Here is an 8,341-nt window from a genome sequence, read left to right on the forward strand (position 1 = left end):
GATCTCATCTCTCTTTTCCCTCAAGAACTAGCAATAATCATTGGAGGGATTTAGAGTTAGCAAGATATAAGAAGGTCAACAATGGGAGAAGAACACGAGCTCAACGGATAGATAAGGTCCAATGGGGACGAAGACCTCCTTTATATAGTGGGGGAACGAATCCAACCGTTAGCCCCACTCAGAGCTCGACTGGAGTAGTACAACCGCTCGTCGGAGCGGTACTACCGCTCCCAGAACATGTGAGGGAGCGGTAGTAAAAAATTACTACCACTCCGAGGGCGGTACTACCGCTCCAGGAGCGGTACTACTGCTCGCACCATGAGCGGTACTACCGTTGGATACTGAAACTACTCTAACTTTTGCATACGAACTCTGAATCGAGCAAACTCAATCTTGTTGAATTCACAACGACAAGAGCTATCCAACAACATCATTAAATTAGAAGAACATGCAGTTAGAAAATGCCAATGATATAGAGAGGTGAGACATCTACGAATGAAGAACCGACAAAAACTTCCATCATCGAAAACATCATAGAAGATGCATATGGACTCCATTTTCGATGAACTCGAGCTTCTCATGAAGATGACCATAAGCTATAAAACTCACAAAGAGAAACACCAAACACGAACCAAGAAATATGATGCAAGGATGCAATGATGACCATAAGCTCTCAACAAACGATACGATCAAGCTACTCACCTGAGAGCCCCCTTGACAGTACGACAATCTATCCTAAAATAAAAAATCTATCAAGGGCAAACCTATACTGTTGGGGATATTACCTGTTAATAACCCGCCCTAGTTGGGCCGGTTCACCAAATCAGGCGATTCATCTAAGCGTGGTTCGGGCCTTGGCCTGGCAAGACCGAAGGTTGTATGGCGGTTTATAATTTCCGGAAGGTCTCCAAGCTTTGGAAGATGGCGACTTGGAGATCGTAGAGGTCACGATTTGTAGAAAGGAAAGTACCCTTGTAAACCCTAGGGATTCGACCTGTATATAAAGGCGAGTCTCAGGGAAGAAGAGGACAGGTTAGAAACCATCGAGTGCTAGGTCTGGCGAGTTACGCCCTCCTTGTAATCGACACTCCATCAATACAACTCAAAGCAGGACGTAGGCCCTTACCTCTTCACGAGGGGCCGAACCTGGGTTAATCGCCGTCTCTCTCCCGTTCAACCCCTTTGAGTCGCCACCAAAGTGCGATGGCTCCAGTACTAAGTCCTTTCACGAGGACATCTGCCGTGACAAAACCACAACAGTTGGCGCCCACCATGGGGCCTGCGCACAGTGGAGTTGAGTTCTGAAAGGGAGCCCTACCAGAGTTTGGGAGCTAAGCGACGGGGCTCATGACCCGGAGCCGCCGTGGGAAGATCTGCATCGACAATCGGCAATGGGGACCCAAGGCAGATTCGATCGAATCTGGCTACAGGGTCCCCTTCGGCAAGATCAACATCTTCATCGGCATGATCGGATCATCCGTGCCTGAGGCGGACATCTCCACCGACATCGTCGAGCCGGCCAGGTACGTCCGCCCAGTAGTGACGTCAAATCTGACTCTCCCGGTCTTTGTTGGGTTCACGCAGGGATCGGAGAAACCAGAACACTTGTCGCCCCAGGAAACTACACCAGTCAACACTGATGACGAATCATCCATGGGCGATTCAGATTCATTCCGGTCTCTACATGCGGATTGTCTTGGGGGCTTGTCGCTGGCCATGGACCCCGAAGTCCTTGACCGAACCCGCCACCAGATCACCATTTATATGGCGGGGCGACTCAACCCTTGCAAAACCCAACAGGAGGCGATGGAACCGGCGAGACGTCTCGAAGCCCGGTCGCTGTCTTGGTGGAATTAGCAGCGGAAATCACAAGGCTGATGGCGACTGCCCTCGCACCGGAAAACCAGGAGGAAGTAAATGCGGAGTTGGCAAAACTCAAAGAAGCAGTGGCAAAGGCTCATCGGGATGCCGAGGTGGAGTCCGCCAGGATCGAGACCTGACAAGCTCAAATTGCGTCCGAAAGAACTCGCTTAAATACTGACAACTGGTGGCTCGAAAGACACCAGCGCGCATCCGACGCTGTCCATCAACGGAGACACCAAGGACGCCTGCCCCCTGATCTCAACCCGACCCGCCTATTCGATACTCCACGAACTCCTCGGGCGGGAGCCGCCCTAGGGGGAGGACCGGGTCAACCGCCTAACCCGCCGGTTCAGCCAATTGAGGATCGCATTCCCCGATTCCGGACACCTCAAGGTCACTTTTCCAACCCGGTGGACAACGTCCTTGCTGCAAATCGCCATTTGGAATCTCTTCTGATTCACGGCAACACTCTTGCCGAGATAGAAGCAAGGAACGCCATTGAGATGTTGAAGACGGCGGTGGTTCAAAACGCCCAGTTCTCACATAGCCTAGATAGGCTGCATTCCACTCCCCAGGCGGGTTACACCAGGAGTCGGCCAGAGGACCAGCCCGCCGTAAACAGCGGGCTGCGACTCGTCCCTCAGGACAACCCGCCTGATCATTAGAACCCGCCTGGCCGGGATCTCCCGAACATCCAAGTCGCCCCGGCCCCTCTCGTCAGGAGCGGTGGGCTAGTGGGGGTGCCGTGCTTGGCCCCCGCCCTTCGCAACGAATGAATGCCCAAGGATTTTAAGGGACCAAGAAAGGTGCCTAACTACACCCCGGACCTTGAGCCGGCATCGTGGGTCCAGAGTTATGAAATCGCCATGGACATGCTCGACATAAACGAGGCAGTCTGTGCCAGATACTTCACGATGATGCTCGAGGGGTCAGCACGTACTTGGTTAAAAAACATACCCCCCAACTCCATCCAGACCTGGGCCGAATTGAAAGAGAGATTCATCAAAAACTTCCGAGGAACCTGCAAACGTCCAAAGACGATCGTCGATCTACAGCACTGCGTTCAGCGCCCCGATGAGTCGACCCACCATTGGTCACGGCGGTACGCTGAAGTGGATGACACCAAAGATCCCGGTGAGGACGGTAAGGATAATTCACCCAAGAAGGGCGAGTCATCCAAAAATCATACCCGGTTCCAGGGACGTAACCGCCACAATCAAGGAGCCAATGGCAAGAGAAGGCAGCAAGAGGAACCTTCGGATTTAGTCGCCAATACCAACACCAATAGTGGCAACCAACGCCAGAAGCAAAACAGGGAATTTAGTGGTAAGAGGCCGCGTAACTATGAAGAGTTACTCAAGGGCCCTTGACCACACCATGCCACGGCAGACAGCCCGGCGACTCACTCCAGGGAGAACTGTTTTGTAATGCGGGAGTTTCGGGCCAAGGCGATCAAGAAAAGCCAAAACGAGGACTCAGACCAACGGCAGGAGTAGTTTGCTACACCCAACCAACGACAGAACCCCTTTGGCGGTTTTCCCAAATCGGGGGCTTAGGGAGGCTCGCAGTCAAGCAGCGGCCAATATCCGGTGCATCACCAGCGGCGGTATAACCCGCCAGGAGTCTTTCAGCAGCCGCCCCCATAGGGGGCTCCGTAGGGTCAGGATGAAAACGCAGGCTTCGGCAACAATCCCAAATAGTTAAGCAATCGGCAGTATCACGTTTTCACCACCAATGCTTGCAGACGTGATAAGAAGGTGAGCCACTGGGCGTACATTGTGTCTGAGACGGCGCTTCCCAGGTACCTCCACTGGTCGGAACAGACCATATCATGGAGTAGGGAGGATCACCCGCCAAGAGTTGACAATCTTGGAGATTTAGCGTTGGTCGTAGCTCCCCAAGTTGGGGGGTACACCATGTCCAAAGTGCTAATGGATGGTGGCAGCAACAGTAATATCTTGTATTTCAACACTTTCCAAAGGATGAACCTATTGGAAAAGAACCTGATGCCTTCAACCACGGTTTTCCACGGAATCGTCCCGGGCAAGTCGGCGTACCCCATAGGCCGAGTCAGACTCACAGTGGCATTTGGAACGGCACATAATTACAGGTCCGAGTCGCTGATGTTTGAGGTGGTCAAATTGAAAAGCCCCTATCATGCGCTATTTGGGCGGCCGGCTTATGCCCGTTTCATGGCTCGCCCATGCTATGTTTACCTTAAGCTCAAGATGCCTGGTCCTAAGGGACCCATCACGGTTGATGGGGATAGAAGGATTGGAAAGGAATGTGAAGAAGGGGACGCGGCTTATGCGAAGTCGCCTGCGCTGCAGATGAGCTCAAACATCATCGGGCCAATGTTGACCCGATGGACATGTCACCCCTAAAGAAGCCAACAACAGATGTTGAGTCGCCCCTCAATTTCAAACCAACGGATGACACTAAATCAATCGATTTCATTCCCGGCGATTCATCCGAGCAGTTCACCATTGGGACAGATCTGGATCCCAAATAGGAAAGCGCGCTCACCGAATTCATCCGTGAGAATCGGGACATCTTCGCATGGAAACCTTCTGACATGCCTGGTGTGCCGAGAGAATTTGCTGAGCACCATCTTAATGTTGACCCAAAGGCAAAACCTATCCAGCAGTATCTTCGTAGGTTTAACGACGAGCGACACAAGTCGATCGGGGAAGAGGTTGCCCGTCTCTTAGCCGTCGGATTCATCGTGGAAGTTTACCATGCCAAATGGCTGGCTAACCCGGTTTTGGTACTCAAGAAGAATGGTACCTTCCGTATGTGCATTGATTACATGGACCTCAAAAGAGCTTGTCCGAAAGATCCTTTCGCACTTCCCCGCATCGACCAGATCATTGACTCAGTGGCGGTATGCGAACGATTGTGCTTTTTGGAGGCCTACTCTGGATATCACCAGATCAAGATGGTCGCGGAGGATCAAGAGAAAACAGCTTTTATAACCCCCTTTGGGGCTTTTTTCTATGTGTCCATGCCTTTTGGACTCAAGAGTGCGGGGGCGACTTATCAGCGCTGCATCCAGAATTGCCTCCGCAGCCAAATCGGTCGCAACGTCCACGCCTACGTCGACGATATTGTGATCAAAACTCGCCAGGGGGAGACGCTACTGGAGGATCTCAAGGAAACTTTCGATAATCTGCGGGTATATCAGATGAAGCTGAATCCCACCAAGTGTGTTTAGGTGTTCCTGCAGGGAAATTGTTGGGCTTCCTGGTGTCTGAGCGTGGCATTGAACCTAACCCAGACAAAATCGAAGCAGTTACATCCCTTGGAAAGCCGGCAAATGTTAATCAAGTTCAACGACTGGCGGATCGCATTGCGGCTCTAAGTCGCTTCGTAAGCTGCCTGGGAGAAAAGGCGATTCCTCTTTATCAATTACTAAACAAATCTGACCAGTTTGTTTGGACAAATGAGGCAGACGAGGCACTCGAAGCCTTGAAACGGCAACTGGTCAACCCGCCGGTCCTGGCCGCCCCGATTGAGAAAGAGCCCATGCTTCTGTATATTGCGGCAAACTCCAAAGCAGTAAGTGTGGCAGTGGTCGTTGAAAGAAAGGAGAAAGGGAAGGAGTACCAGTGCAACGCCCGGTGTATTTTATCAGCGAGGTGCTAAACCTTTCCAAGCAACGGTACCCACGTTGGCAGAAGTTAGTGTATGGGGTGTTAATGGCGAGTCCAAAACTTAAGCATTATTTCCAAGAACATCCTATCACAGCGGTTAGTTCCGCCCCCCTCGGGGACATCATCCAGAATCGGGAGTTAACAGGGCGGATTGCCAAGTGGGCGATTGAACTTGGGCCGCATCACGTACGATACACCCCTCGCCCAGCCATCAAGTCTCAAGCCTTAGTTGATTTCGTCAATGACTGGACGGAGTTGCAGACCCCGGAGGACAGGCCTGATCTTACATACTGGACTATTTATATTGATGGATCCAGACAGCTGGAAGGTTCGGGGGCTGGTGTGGTACTGGTATCCCCTCAAGGAGATAAATTCTGTTATGTCCTCCGACTCATGTTTCCGTGCACTAACAATGCTGCGGAATACGAAGCTTTGCTTCACGGCTTGCAACTCGCCAAGGAGATGAATCTAACGTGAGTCAGATGTTTTGGCGACTCTCATCTGGTGGCGCAGCAAGTTTCAGGTACCTGGGATTCTCGGGACCCCGTGATGGCGGCTTACAGAAGACCTGTGTCTGACGTGGCGGGTCATTTTCATGGTTATTTGGTTTACCACATTGATCGGCGCCTCAACGAGGCAGCTGACGCCCTTTCACGTCTTGGTTCCCAGCGAACCCGGTTCCCCCCAATGTTTTTCTGGATATTCTGCATAATCCATCCGTGAGTTTACCATCGGAGGAGGAGTTGGCGATACCAGATCCTGAGTCTCAATTCGTGGCGGCTCTCCACGTCACGCCGGATTGGGTTCTTCCCTATTTGGCTTATCTCGCCCGAGGCGAGTTACCAACAGACGAAGTTTCGGCCCGTCAAATCGTTCGGCGGAGCAAATCCATGGTGATCATCAATGGCGAATTATATAAGCGGAGCACCTCTGGAGTTTTTCAACGATGCGTTTCCTCTGAAGAAGGATGCATAATCTTAAATGACATTCATTCCGGGGACTGTGGGCATCATGCCGGGTCACGCTCTTTGGTGTCGAAGGCATTCCGTCATGGTTTCTTTTGGTTGACGGCTCATGCAGATGAAGAAGAGATAGTTCGGCGGTGCGAGGGATGCCAGCGTTATGGACGACGGGCTCATGTGACGGCTCAAGAACTAAGAATGATTCACATCACTTCGCCTTTTGCGGTCTGGGGGTTAGACATGGTCGGCCCCTTTAAAATGTCATCCAACAAGAAAACCCATTTGCTGGTGGCGGTTGATAAGTTCACCAAGTGGGTTGAGGCAGAACCTATTGGAACTTGCGTTGCGGAGACAGCGGTCAAGTTCTTGAAGAAGCTAATCTTGCGGTTTGGATATCGACACAGTATCATTACTGATAATGGTACTAACCTGTCCCAAGGGGCGGTGCAGGAGTTTTGTCGTCGAGAACATATCCGGCTTGATGTTTCTGCGGTCGCTCATCCACAATCTAATGGGCAGGCGGAGCGGGCGAATCAGGAGGTTTTACGAGGAATCAAGCGCCGACTCATGGTTCCCTTGGAGAAAACCCCAGGATGTTGGGTCGAAGAATTGCCTTCGGTACTGTGGAGCATCCGGATCACCCCGAACCGGTCCACGGGTTTTACCCCTTTCTTTCTGGTCTACGGAGCAGAAGCCGTTCTTCCTACTGACATAAGGCATGACTCTCCTAGATTCGCCGCATATGTGGAGGAAGACAACGAACTGGCGCGTCAAGACTCCTTGGACGCTTTAGAGGAGGCACGTGACTTGGCTGCGGCCCGTTCGGCCATCTATCAGCAGGATCTACGGCGTTATCACAACCGCCGGGTTAAGAGCCAAACCTTTCAGGAAGGCGACTTAGTTCTTCGGTTGATACAAGATCGTGCTGGCATGCATAAGTTGTCACCGCCATGGGAAGGACTGTTCGTCGTCAGCAAAAATCTTCGCAACGGCTCTTATTATCTGGTGGATCTCCGGCCTAACCGGCCAACCACGGAGACTGAGTCAACTCGCCCCTGGAATATTGCCCACTTGCGGCCTTATTACACTTGAGCTCTTAAGCTCTGCATTTTGTAAGTTTTTCAGTTTTTATTTTGAAGTAATAAAATTAAAACGCTTCCCGACTTGGGGGCTTCCTCATTGAGATCAATTTTGTCATCCTGTCGCGACCTTATGAGCCGACAAAATCATTATCTTAGGGTGGCGCTTGAGCTTTCTGACTCGCCCCATCCTGTCGCGACCTTATGAGATGACGAAACCATCATCTAGGGTGGCGCTTGAGCTTTCTGACTAGCCCCATCCTGTCGCGAACTTATGAGCCGATGAAATCATTATCTTAGGGTGGCGCTTGAGCTTTCTGACTCGCCCCATCCTGTCGCGACCTTATGAGCCGACGAAACCATCATCTAGGGTGGCGCTTGTGCTTTGTGACTCGCCCCATCCTGTCTCGACCTTATGAGCCGACGAAATCATTATCTTAGGGTGGCGCTTGAGCTTGCTGACTTGCCCCATCCTGTCGCGACCTTATGAGCCGACGAAACAATCATCTAGGGTGGCGCTTTAGCTTTCTGACTCGCCCCATCCTGTCACGACCTTATGAGCCGACGAAATCATTATCTTAGGGTGGCGCTTGAGCTTTCTGACTCGCCCCATCCTGTCGCGACCTTATGAGCCAACGAAACCATCATCTAGGGTGGCGCTTGAGCTTTTTGACTCGCCCCATCCTGTCGCGACCTTATGAGCCAACGAAATCATTATCTTAGGGTGACGCTTGAGCTTTCTGACTCGCCCCATCCTGTCACGACCTTATGAGCCGACGAAATC

This window comes from Hordeum vulgare, chromosome 6H (assembly GCF_904849725.1).
Source record: "Hordeum vulgare subsp. vulgare chromosome 6H, MorexV3_pseudomolecules_assembly, whole genome shotgun sequence".
In the NCBI taxonomy this organism is placed as follows: domain Eukaryota; kingdom Viridiplantae; phylum Streptophyta; class Magnoliopsida; order Poales; family Poaceae; genus Hordeum; species Hordeum vulgare.